Genomic DNA, 13,199 nt, shown 5'->3' with positions numbered 1-13,199 from the left:
TCAGCAGTTTCAAACAGATAAGTAAAGTTCACAGTTATCTCAGAAAAGCCTCTAACAAAAATGCTAAAGTAACCAGAGGAAAAAAAGACCATGTGGAGAAAAGAATACTCTTAAAAAAATCCTCATTAGACTCTGAGAAATAATAGACAGCACTGCATCAATGAAACAAGAACATGACACCAAATAAAAAGAACATTGATAATAATAATACAAACAAACAAAACAAAAACCAAAATCAGCCCTTGTAAATTAAGACTTAAACAACCCAGATAAAAATTCAGTATCAGAAAGATGATGTTGTAGATAAACAAGTATAGCAAAGAGTGAAAAACAGAGATTAAAAAATTAAAAAATTATTAAAAAGGATAAGAATACTCATTCAGATGGACCAACATCCAAATAATTCAGGTCCCAGAAAACAAGAACAGAGAAAATGAAAGGGAGGAAATAATCAATAAACATAGTCAAACTGGACTGAAAGATATGTGTTTCCTGACTGAGAAACACAACGCATCTACTGTGCAACACAATAGATAAAAATAAACCCATATGAAGGTACATCATGAAATTTCAGAAACCTGAAGACAATGAAAAATTCTACAAGCTTCCAAAGGTAAAAATAGGACATATACTATGAATTCAAATAATTTTGAACTTCTGTGGTGGGCAGAATCCTAACCTCAAGATTCCCCATCACTTGTGTACATGTGTACTATGAAAATGTTTTACTATAAATACAGTGGGTATCACTCTCATAATTAGGTTGTGTTATATGGTCCAGCCGACTTTAAGAAAAGCTTGACCTAATCAGAATGAAAAGGACACTTAAAAATGATGGTGCTCTTCCTGAGAAAGGAGATTGTACATAGGTGACTTTGAAGACAAGGAGGTCAAACAGCAAGAAATGCCCTGGACTTACCTGGTGGCTCAGATGGTAAAGAATCTGCCTACAATGCAGGAGACTTGGGTTTGATCCTTGGGTTGGGAAGATCCCCTGGAGGAGGGCATGGCAACCCACTCCAGTATTCTGGTCTGGAGAATCCGTGGTCAGAGGAGCCTGGTGGGCTACAGTCCATGGGGTTGCAAAAAGTTGGACATGACTGAGTTACTAAGCGCAGCACAGCTGAGAGGGGTCCCTGGCCGCTAGTCAACAAAGAAATGTGTCTAAGTCTTATAACCACAAGGAGCTGAATTCTGCCAATCTCCTGAATGAGCCTGGAGGTGATTTCAGCCTTGTGATATCCTAAGCAGAGAATTTGGTCATGCTGTGCTCAGATTTCTGATCTATAGAATTGTGAGCTAATAAATAGGTATTGCTTAAACTGCTAGGTTCGTGGTTTGTTAACAGCAAGAGAAAATGAATACAGCTTCTCAGCAACAATGGAACCTAGACAACAATGGAGACACACTCAATATTCTGAAGAAAAGCTATTTCTAACCTAGAATAACATACCTCACCAAGCTGCCAGTTAGCTGTTAGAGTGAACTATGGATATGTTCAGACATACAAGGTCTCAAAAATTTAGCTCCTGTGTATTCTTTTAGCACGCTACTGGTACGTGCTTCATCAAAATTTGGAGGGGGGGAGTGGATAAATCAAGAAAGAAGAATATGTGGTATACAGGAAGAGGTGTGAAAATTCCCATGATATTGGTGAGGGGAGATCCTAAAATGACATGCACCAGACAGCTAGTCCACACTGGAGCAGTTCTGAACACTTGGAGACCTTTCACCATGAAGATTAAATCAAAAGAATGACTAATATAGCTGAAGGAACAGAGAAGAGATTTCGATATGTGGCAGAGAGCTGGGGTTGAATTATTGATAAGTATATAGAAAACTAACTATATAACAACAGCTTCAAAAAAAGACACTTAATTCTAGGGGAAACAAAAGTTGTACAAGAATAGTTGTCGTAGCTTATTACTTGGTTTAACTGTTAACGGTTTTCACAAGGTCACTATAGAACATTTTATCACAGCAAAATTACAGTAAGACCTAAAGTTCAAAATTAAGAAGCATTAATAGCTGTAGAATCTAACAAGTAAACCAAACCAGTGAATGTAACAAAACAGAAACAGACTCACTAGACATAGAGAACAAATTAGTGGTTACTAGCAAGGAGAGTGGAGGGGCACAATAGGGAGAGGGGATTAAGAGGTACAAACCACTACGCATAAAATAAATAAGCTACAAAGACATACTGTATAACATAGGGAATATCATCAACATCTTATAATAACTTTAAATGGAGTATAATCTAGAAGAAATTTGAATCACAATATTATACTTCTGAAACTAATATAATATTGTAAACCAACTACACCTCAATTAGAAAAAGAAAAAAGGGACTTCCCTTGTGGTCCAGTGGTCAAGAATTGGCCTGCCAATGCAGGGGACATGGGTTCCATCCCTGCTCTGGGAAGATTCCACATGCTGCAGAGCAACTAAGTCCATGCACCACAACTCCTGAAGCCTGCACCCCTAGAGCCTGTGCTCTTCAACAAGAGAAGCCACAGCAGTGAGAAGCCCATGGGCTGCAAGGAAGAGTAGGCCCCACTCGCCGCAACTAGAGAAAGCCCCTGTGTAGCAGTAAAGACTCAGCACAGCCAAAAATAAATAAAAATTAAATTTTTTTAAAAAGAAAAAAAATAAGAAGTAGAAAGATAGTATGCTTATAGATCTGGAATACCAAACAAATTAAAGAGTTGAAAACTGCTGCCTCTACAGATGTTCATTACAGATGTAAGATGCTCATTTTAGTTTCAAATCTTACAAAATTATTTTTATCTTTAGAGACATGTATATCTTTAATGAAGATAAACACTAAAAAAGAAGGTAGTGAAAGGGATCTTTACAAATTAATCAGACATAAACAGCTTTCTTGAAAGGGAAACTGATAATCTGATCATAATAAAACATTTCCATGTTAGTATTCATTTTAAAAGGCAAAGAAGTTTTTATTTGCCAAACAATAGAGCATTGTACATTTTTGAGCAAAAGAAACCCATTCATTATGACAAGTGGGGAATGGAAAGAAGCAGGTTTTAAAAATCTTAGGAAATAGACTCAACAGAACTTGGTAATTGATTGCTAAACTGATGGGAGCAATGATAACACAGAAGGTATGAGAAAAGAGAAAGAGTAAAGAATGTTCTCAGGTTTCTGACTTGGAGTACCTGAATAGATGGTGGTACCATTTTCTGAGACAGAAAACTCAGAAGAGAAACAGAATTGGAAAGGCAGGAAAGAACATAAGCTTGATTTAACACATGATCAAATAAAGTACCTACAAGACACCTAGGCAGGGAAGGCAGGTGGCAACTAGATATAGAAAACAAGAGTTCAGGCATAGGAAAAAAAAAGAGAACAAGAGTTCATACGAAAGATTTGGTCTGGAAAAAGAGAATTGGAAATGTAACAAGATAAATAAGACTGTGGGGAAGGGAGCAGATGAATCCTTCCCCAGGGGCAGACCTACTTTGCTAGACCAATTTAGAAAAGGTTAGGCTTCAAAAGTCTATGGGAAAATTGAATGACATCACTTTTTGTGGACTCTAAAAAAAATGACACAAATAAACTTTCTAACAAAACAAAGAGACTCACAGACATAGAGAACATATTTATGGTTACCAAAAGGGGAAGGTGGAGAGAGGGATAAACTAGGAGTTTGGGATTAACATATATGTGCAACAATATATAAAATAAAAAACAAGGTCCTGCTGCATAGCACAGAGAACTGTATTCCATATATTGTAATAACCTAATGGAAAAGAATCTGAAAAAGAATATACTGTACACACACACACACATATATATATATTACTGAATCACTTTCCTATACATCAGAGACAAACATAACACTATAAATCAACTATAATTCATAAAACCATTAAAAAATAAAAGTCTATGGGAAGGTTGAAAATTGTAACTGGGAGAAGTTGAAAAGTCCTAAATTACTCTATGGGGAGAGTATATAAAGGGTTAGAAGACAGTGAGACACTGTGGCTGGCAGTATTTTGGGAAGGGGATAGAAAAGTCCAACTGGGAACTGAAAGTTATTTGTTGTGTGATATGCCTTGTAACTCTACACTTTTTTCTTCCTATTAAATCAATAGTAAAAACTGGCTTTTCTCCTCAGTATTTTGTGGAGCAGATTCGTTTTGGAGGGAATGTGGCAAAAAATGAATCATGTCTCAAGGTTTGTACAAGGAGAAGCCAGACATGGTCTATGGAAAGATGGCTACATGACTATAGTTACCAACAGCAGAGTGCTAGGGGAAGCATTTGCAAACATCTCTGGTAAGACTAAAACCAAGAGGGAGTCAGGGAAGTAACTGTGGTTACACAGGAAGGTCTCTGATAATCTCTATTCTTTCTTTTTAATATTTATTTATTTGGTGGTGCGGGGTCTGAGTTGGGGCATGCAGGATCTTTAACTGCAGCATGCAGGATTTTTATTTGTGGCACACAAACTCTTAGTTGCAGCATGTGGGCTTTAACACAGGGATCAAACCCAAGACCCCTGCATTGGAAGTGTGGAGTCTTAGCCATCGAAGCACCAGGTAAGTCCCTTGATTCTTCTTTTTTTTAATAGCTTATTGCTGTTGTTCCTCCAATACTGCCTTTTTGTATTTTTTTAAGCTGAGATATAATTGACAAATAACACCATATTAGTTTCAAGTGTGCAACGTATCGTAAACTCAATTCTTAACAACAACAACAACAAAACCCAGAAGACAGAAAGTAAGGTCCATAGCCAAAAGCAAATATAAGAGATTGGCTCTAACATAAAGTATCAGCAAGGCTGAAACCAAATGAACTAACAAGACTTGTGAATAAACGCAAAGGAGGATGTGAAGAAAAATGCAATGGCAATGTTAATTCATTAGTTCCCACTTTTGTGTCAACAAGGCACCCATTAACTATGATCTATCAATATTCTACTCCATTGTGCCTCCACTACCTTCACACTCAAGGTTCTTAACTCTGCTTTACTCTATATCATGTGTGTGTGCTAAGTTGCTTTAGTCGTGTCCAACTTCTTGAAACCCTATGGACCACAGCCCGCCAGGTTCCTCTGTCCATGGGATTCTCCAGGCAAAACTACGTAGTGGGTTGCCATGACCTCCTCCATGGGATCTTCCCAACTCAGGGATCAAATCTGAGTCTCTTACATCTCCTGCATAGGCAGGCAGATTCTTTACCACTAGCACCATCTGGGAAGTCTACTTAAATCCTAGCACCTATCAATACCTGAAATTGTATTATACATTGTTAATTTGTTAGTTGTCTGTCTCCCTCACTCTAAAGTAAGTTCCATGAGCAGAGGAACTTTGTCATCAATTCTCTGTCTGCAAAAATTGTACCTGTCATAAAAGATATTCAATAAGTATTTATTATCGGCTGAATCCAATAATTCAGCCAATAAACAAAACAAACCTGTCTTGTTTCTATCTTTTGTCAAAAATGACCTTTGGATTAAAGCAAGGAAGAAAAAGGGACTTCCCTGGCAGTCCAGTGGTTAAGGTTTCATGCTTCCAATACAGAGCTCAATTCCTGGTTGCTAAGGTCTCATGTGGCATGGCAAAAGAAAAAAAAAGTAGGAAAAAACTGGTTAAGAAGAAACAAAGTATTGAAAATTGAGATAACTTATTAAGCACCAAGTAGGTGTCAAGCACTTAACCTATATTATCTAATATAATCCTCAAAGCAAAGGGATTGTTATCCCCTTTGGTAAAGGTGATGAGTAGGGTAAGGGGATAAGATAAAGAAGGTAAGTAGGCCAAAGGCTTAAGGAATTTGCCCAATCTGGTCAATGTCCAAGCCAAAGTTCAAACTCAGGTCTCTGACTTCAGAGCTTATGTCCTTAAACATGCTGTGATTGTGCCCAATGAATTCAAAACATTTCCATACTATATTTAAATCCCTTGTTGTTATTCAGTCACTAAGTTGTGTCCAACTCTTTTCAACCCCATGGATTGCAGCACTCCAGGCTTCCCTGTCCTTATCTATCTCCTGGAGTTTGCTCCAACTCATGTCCATTGAGTCAGGGATGCCATCCAACCATCCCATCCTCTGTTTCCCCCTTTTCCACCCGCCCTCAATCTTTCCCAGCATCAGGGTCTTTTCCAATGAGTCGGCTCTTTGCACCAGATGGCCAGAGTATTGGAGCTTCAGTTTCAACATCAGTCCTTCCAGTAAATATTCAGGGTTGATTTTCTTGCTGTCAAAAAGGCTCTCAAGAGACCTTCCAGCACCACAGTTTGAAAACATCAATTCTTTGGCTCTCGGCCTTCTTTATGGTCCAACTCTTATATCCATACATGACTATTGGAAAAACCATGTGAGTGAAGTTGCTCAGTCGTGTCCGACTCTTTGCAACCCCATGGAATGTAAACTACCAGTCTCCTCCATCCATGGGATTTTCCAGGCAAGAGTACTGGAGTGGGTTGCCATTTCCTTCTCCATAGCTTTGACTATATGGACCTTTATCAGCAAAGTGATGTGTCTGTTTTTTAATATGCTGTCTAGGTTTGTCATGACTTTCGTTCTAAGGAGTAAGTGTCTTACTTTCATGGCTGCAGTCACTGTCTGCAGTGATGCAGTGATTTTGGAGCCCAAGAAAAGAAAATCTGACACCATTTCCACTTTTTCCCTATCTATTTGCCAGGAAGTGATGGGACAAGATGCCACAATCTAAGTTTTTTGAATGTTGAGTTTGAAGACAGCCTTTTCACTCTCCTCTTTCACCCTCATCAAGAGGCTCTTTAGTTCCTCTTGGGACCCAACCACATTATCTATCAGGATCCTAAAAGTTTTAAAGTGCTTTTTGTAATTATGAAGAAATTAGGAAAAACAGACTAAGTGTTAGAAGACTTAGTCTTACCAATACTAAGTGGTGGGTAAATATGTTTATAATTTTAAGAAGAGCAAATTCTACAATAAGGGACCACAAAAGTGGATAATTTAGTTGAACTACATATATAACAGTCTTGGTGTTTGAAATACCTTCAGACTAGGCACTTCACTTTGTACCCTGCCCTCCACTTCCTGCTGTCTTCTCCCAGCCATCTTATATATTTTGATTTCCTGTCTGGGCCTCAGAGAAATTTCAATATATAACCCCAGAAACCATAGAAATCTGTCACAGGAGAAATTCAAGGACACACACACATTGTACAGGATCACTTTTAGAAAAAGTAGCAATTCATCACTAAGAGCCAAGAAAGGTTTTCTATAAACTCCTAAGACAAAATTCTTTTTCAAAGTTATTATATTGATTCTAAATGACAAGGAGGTAATGGCAGCAAAAGTAGAAAGTAAAGTGTAGATTTTTTAAACCTACATTTTAGAATATCTTAGGGGCAAATACACAATGGAATGGAATGGAAACAATGTTTGCCTCTGGCAAGGGAATGAAAAGTCTGGAGAACAGAAGGAGGAAGTATTTTACTGTCTATGTAAAGTATCTTTTGAATTGTATGGCTCTAACTTGGTGATGGACAGGGAGGCCTGGAGTGCTGCGATTCATGGGGCTGCAAAGAGTCGGACACGACTGAGCGACTGAACTGAACTGAACACTTTGGTAACCCACTCCAGTATTCTTGCCTGGAGAATCCCATGGACGGAGGAGCCTGGTGGGCCACAGTCCATGGGGTAGCAAAGTGTCGGACACAACTGAGAGACTTAACATTTCAAGGGTGATGAAGCTCTTGTTGACACAAAGGCATGAATCATTGCATACATGGAACAAAATTCAACCTAATGAGCCTAACCTCCAGAGTTTTCTGAAGATTCTCTGAGATGATGCTGACACCATCTTCCCAGCCTTTATTGCAACACAGACTAACCAACTTACTTTGTTCTCAATTACCACAGGATGCTAAATTCAGATGTCTGTTGAAGCTTAGTTGTTCCCTACACATGACTCAGCTACCACTTGTCTTCACAGTGCATCTTGTCATGCTGAACCCATTAAGTCACTGCCTAACAAAAATGTGCTCCCTCCCGCTTTTACAGTTTTGGGTTAGTTGATTAATGTCCTTCAGTTTCCCAGCAACGAGAAATAGACTTGTAGGCTGTGAAGTTCTGCTTTCTTTCTTGATCTTTGGTTTTCCACAGACTTTAAGTTTGAAGGAAAATAAGTAAAGTTTCAAGCTATTGTTTTATTTAGCTATGTTTTGAATGATTTTGATATATGTTGGCCTAGAAAATACTGAATTTCTGGTTTTTTAAAAACGACAAAATGCATCAGAATCAAAATAAAAATCTAAGGAAATAGAAACCTTAGTAAGGAAAACCTTAGTTAAGGAAATAGAAATGGGAGTACTCTAACTGATACCCTGTTATCCTCAATCATTTTTTCTAAAGCATTAAAAATATTTTTACTGACAACAACAAAATACAATTTTAGAGCATGCAGTATAGGCAATATTATATATCATTGCTATAAATATTAAAATAATGTACTAATAAAATATATATATATATATATATATGCTCAAAGACATCTATTTCAGTAATGAGTCACTAGTTTACTCTTTCTCCATAAATAAAGAGTGAAAAACTAGTGAGAATTTTTGACCATTACTTTTCTGTGCTCTGTTAACCAAAGTTGAAATACAGTCTGAGTGTTTTCTTCCTCCTGGAGGTATTATCTTTGAACTTACCCCAAATTTAACATCATAAACCTAAAAATAACAACTTTGGCTTCATTTTTAAAACCTAAGAACAATTGCTAACCAAAGCAAATATACTCAAAATGCACAAGTGCAAACAATAATACGGAATAAAAATACTCAAACCCTTGGAGAGTTTACTCCATTCACTCCATTTCTTGGAGGATAATTGTCTGGTTTATGGACTGAACAGATCTTTTGTTCCTTTTCACTCCAAATATAGTTGTACTTCTGCCATTTAACCACTCATTTTCTTCTCCCTATAAGAATCTAGAAGAAATAAAAAGAAGAACCAACATCTCAGCTCTTGGACTTTCAAAAGGACAGTACTCTATAAAGCATCGTCAATATTACGGCCTGCTACTCCAACTCACTGGTGGCCCAAATTTTTTCAAAACACTCTGGAAATTGCCATCAGCTCATGAGAGCCACTCTTTCAAAAGTTTATGCTTCTTTCCCAAAGGTAGTTCTCATCTGATAACTGATCAATGTGAGGTTATAAATGACTGGCCTCTTGTCTCAAGGTGGAACATGTGTGATGGGACTCCCAGCTCCAAAACTTCTTGTGGGATCAGTGGAGGCCTCTCCTGTGACTGGATCAAAGATCAGGTTTTCCCATTGCTTTCATTCCTTAAAGGTGCTGTCCCTGAAAGTATTTCTCAATAAACCTTTCTCCATCAATCACTAAGTAAGAGTCTGCTTCTGGGAGACAATCTAAGGCATATTTGATTTTCTTCCAGCAAACATAAATTGCTTTGTGGTAATGACAGGGACAGAGGAAAGAGACAAAGTCGGTGATTAAATAGTTAATCCCATTAGGGGATTGTAAGTAGAAAAATATGGGAGACCCCTGTAAGTTAATGATTACTCAAGAGAGCAGGTTTACTTAACCACAAAACCAAGCAGGCTAGCTTAGCAATAAAACCCATGCGGCAGAAGCATGAGACATGCCCCCAAACAATAAAACAATGATGGCATGAGACCTACATATTGCCCAGTGAGCTCAGCAAGTTAATGATCCCTAGGATATGCTTTCTGCACACACCAAAAACAATAATTTGCAGACCTAGCTTGACCAAGTAGGGACAAGAAAACTCACCCGTCAACCTGGTGGAGGAACTGATGATGAAAGCATGCACTCTACTCAAGAAATACAAAGAAGTTATTTTCCCCCTTCCCCCTTTTCCGATGATTATAAAACTACAGCCAAGTAAGTTCTCAGGGTATGGCCCCTCCTTGCCTGCCTGCTTGTAATTCTCACAAGCATCCTATTCTAATAAATCACTTCCTATCCATCACACTGCCTCTCACTGAATTATTTTCTGCACTGAGACATAAAGGACTGTGGTACCAGAGCCCTACAAAGCCCCTGAAATGACACCAAATGGTTTCAGCAATACCCCTGTACTCTTTTTCTTAACATTTCCCTTCAATTTGCCAGTGATTTTTGTTCTTTTTAAGTTCCTGCAGCTGCATAGGACACAGAATAGTAATAACAGCAGTAAAATGAAAGCTGTGTTATTCCCTGCCTATTTTATAGCTACCCAAAACAATATTCTTAATTTCCTCTGAGATGAGGGAGAAGATGGAGCCCGTGAAATTAAGTAAGTTTAGTTGGTCTTCATGGAAATCAAACTCATGACCTTGGCATTATTTTACCATGCTCTGCCCAGCCGAGCTAATGGGTTCACAGAGAAAGCTTAAAAATGAGATTTTCTATAAATCTTGCTGCCTCCATTAACAACCACCACCAAGAGTAATCCAAAAGTTGTATTTTTGAGGGCTTTTACATTTCTCCAATAGATTCTAGCTGAAAGTGACAGGCTGATCATATAAATTCTTCTCTTTGCCTGCCTAGGAACCTCTTTAAAATTAAGAGAATTGGAGAAGAAACAACAGCAGATTAAAAATGTCAGCAGTTTTTTAAAAAACGAGATCAGATGAAGTAGCAGTTACTGATTGTGCAGAGCAGAAACTGAATAGCTCCGGAAAAAAATACATTTTGTTACCCTCCAGTGAAACAGCTGGCTTCCACCTAATCATCCTAAGTAAACAGAAAAAAGGGGCCCAGAGAAGATAGAGACAATGTAAGAAGTAGAAAATTCTTTTTAAAACGCTAAAACTTTTAAGGAAGTAAGAGATTATGTGATAATCAATTAAAAAAAAAAAAACTTCTGTAAAAAAAATAAGACAGAAAATATAAAAGCTATCTAGAAATTTAAAATATAATAGCCAAAATAACAATGTGACTTGAAGTGTTGAAAGAGGTTAATGAATCCCCCGAAAAACAGAGAAAGAAAATAAAAGCGATATAGATGATCAGTCCAGCAAGGCTGAAAACCAAGTTGTAGAATTTCTGCAAAAAGAGAAAATACAGATGAGCAAATTATCAATGAAATAATACTAGAAAATTCTCCAGACCCAAATGACAGGAGTCTGCAAATTGAAAAAGCCCAAATACCTTAAGCAGTGGCTAAAGAAACACTCACACACAAGTTTGTCATTGTGAAATTTTATAACACCGGAGATGAAGATTCTGAAATCTTCCAGAGAGGAAAAACAGGTAGTATTCGCAGGAGCAAGAGAGAATGGCTTCAGAATTCTGTCATCAGTAAGAACGCTAGAAGATAATGAAACAATGTTTTCAGAATTGTGAGGAAAAAGTATCATTCAAGGCCATAACATAGACTAAGGATATTTTCATTGATTCAAGGACCCAGATATGTTATTTTCTGCCCATCCTTCTCTGGATTTTACTAAAGATGTACTACAACAAAAGAGAGATATAGATAAAGACAGATAAAGACATGCAATCTGGGAAACACTACAGTTCAACATATAAGAAGCAGGCCCAGAGAATAATCAATACAGCTTGAAAAAAGACAGAGATATCTACGAATATGGAGATATGTTTATACACAAAGAAACAGTTAATATGGATTTTTTTTTAAAGTAATTGTTTCGGAGGCAGTCATAGAGAGGTAATTTGAAGGAGCGAGGCAAGAAACCCTTGTTTGTTTTTATAACTTATTTGGTGCTATTTGATTTTAAAAAAAAAAATATGTGCATGTAGCAAATACTTTGATTAAAATGTTAATGAAGTAAAATTGATAAAAGGTTAAATAAAACAATTTTGTCTTATAAAATATCTTTTTAAAGGAAAGTACTATAAACAGAAGCTGAACACAAAAGGATCACTGGTCCTAAATAAAAATATGCCAAACAAACTTCCACTTGCTCTTTTGGCACCTTGACAATCAATTTGCTATTTAAGGATGACTGAGCCAATGAAATTCAAGTTAATGCACTGTGCTTGAATGACATGAGCTTATAATGGACTTAGAGAATGTACTAATGGTGATTTTGCACGACTTCTGATTTAACCTAGCATTATATCCATAGGAAGTTTAAAATATTCTTTATTATACAATTATGGCTATTGTAAATGACTGTATTGCTGGGCAAATGACATATTTATTCATTTTGTCATGTTAAGGTATCTAGGGTTCTTTTCAATTTTTTTTTTTTTTTATTACTTTCGGTTTTAATCCCATAATATACACATCCAAACTGTTCTATTTTTTAAAGCAAAAGGGGGACGGGAAGATCGCGACTCCCAGGCATCCCCCAAAGTAGGCGGGTCACCTTAGGGGCAAACTTTACCCGCTCAAAAATTCGTCTCACATTAGCAGTGAGAATTCGGGCGTCACCCCGAATCGTTATTTTCCTTACTCATAAGTTTAAGGCATTCTTTTCAAATTTTAAATTTATTTTTGGCTGTGCTGGGTCTTCAGTGCCGGGCACAGGCTTTCTCTGATTGCAGGGATTCGGGTCTACTCTTGTTACGGTGCACAGGCATCTCGTTGCAGTGGCTTCTCTTGTTGCAGAGCTCCAGCTCTAGGCACTTGGGCTTCAGTAGTTGTGGTGTACAGGCTTAGTTGCCCCATGGCATGTGGAATCTTCAGGGAGCAAGGATTGAACCCACATCCCCTGCATTGGAGGGTGGATTCCCAACCAATGGACCACCAGGGAAGTCCTAGGATTCTTCTAAATGGAGCAAATGCAAAGTGGACTTGACTAACTCCCTTGCCTTAGCTCTGGTGTTAAACTTCAACAACTCTTAAGGGTTTCTTTCCACACCCTCCTCCCAAATTAGAACTACCATTTTCTTTCTCCCTCTAATGTTAGTGACATATGTCTTTTGACTTGAGCTTTAGTAGATCCTTTGACTACAGTTTGTAGAACAAAACACATGATACTTGCTAGTTAAGTGATGGGTATTTAGGGCCTTGATTATAGTATTCAATCTACCTCTGTTTGCACGGGAATTTTCTTTACTAAAACAGCTAGCATAAAGGTGGGTTTCCAATAAAGGAAGGCTTCCAATAAAGGGTTTCCCTGGTGACTCGGCCAATAAAGAATCTGCCTGCAGTGTGAAAGACCTGGGTTTGACCCCTGGGGAAGATTCCCTGGAGAAGGAAAAAGCAACCCAATCCAGTGTTCTTAGCTGAAAAATTC

General features: G+C 37.7%; 1 non-coding gene across 1 annotated transcript; it reads right to left on the bottom strand.

Moving 5' to 3' along the window:
• Positions 1–12,280: 12,280 nt before the first annotated feature.
• On the bottom strand, positions 12,281–12,430 carry LOC136170185 (U12 minor spliceosomal RNA). The gene has a single exon (XR_010663613.1). It is a non-coding gene; the product is annotated as a U12 minor spliceosomal RNA (small nuclear RNA).
• Between the last annotated feature and the right edge of the window lie 769 nt (positions 12,431–13,199).

The sequence above is a fragment of the Muntiacus reevesi genome, chromosome 5, assembly GCF_963930625.1.
Source record: "Muntiacus reevesi chromosome 5, mMunRee1.1, whole genome shotgun sequence".
Classification (NCBI taxonomy): Eukaryota; Metazoa; Chordata; class Mammalia; order Artiodactyla; family Cervidae; genus Muntiacus; species Muntiacus reevesi.
Note: the sequence above shows the minus strand (reverse complement) of the source record. Positions and strands in the feature narration are given on the sequence as shown.